This window comes from Elephantulus edwardii, unplaced genomic scaffold (assembly GCF_000299155.1).
Source record: "Elephantulus edwardii isolate Elephantulus edwardi_28Jun2011 unplaced genomic scaffold, EleEdw1.0 scaffold00026, whole genome shotgun sequence".
Taxonomy (NCBI): domain Eukaryota; kingdom Metazoa; phylum Chordata; class Mammalia; order Macroscelidea; family Macroscelididae; genus Elephantulus; species Elephantulus edwardii.
Window position 1 is genome coordinate 2,184,348 of NW_006399776.1, and position 453 is coordinate 2,184,800.

The following is a 453-nucleotide window of genomic DNA, read 5'->3' on the forward strand; positions in this document are numbered from 1 at the left end:
CCCCCCGCACCTCCTCACTCCCATCCCAAGTATACTCCACTCTGCAACCCTCATTCCGAACTCTTTTGATAATTATAATGCCCTAAAAGATATTACTTTTAAACTGTTCTCTCCCTCATTGGCTTCAATGCAGTATACATAATTTATCTAGTTTTTTGAGGCTATAATTTTAACAGGAGCAGACTGACCTTTCTCTTGTGGAGCATATGTGTACGCAGTCCCAACACTTAAACCATTAATGCCACCAGTACATCTTTCAATGGTTTAGCAATCTAAAATAATCTATTCATTTACCATCATGCCTTTTGCCCATACCACTGCTGCCAAATTGATGCCAATGCATACATTGAGTTTCCAAGGCTGTAAATCTTTATGGGAAGAGATTGTCCATCTTTCTCCCATGGAGCAGCTGGTGGATTTGAACCACTGAACTTTTCAGCTTGAAGTAGCTCA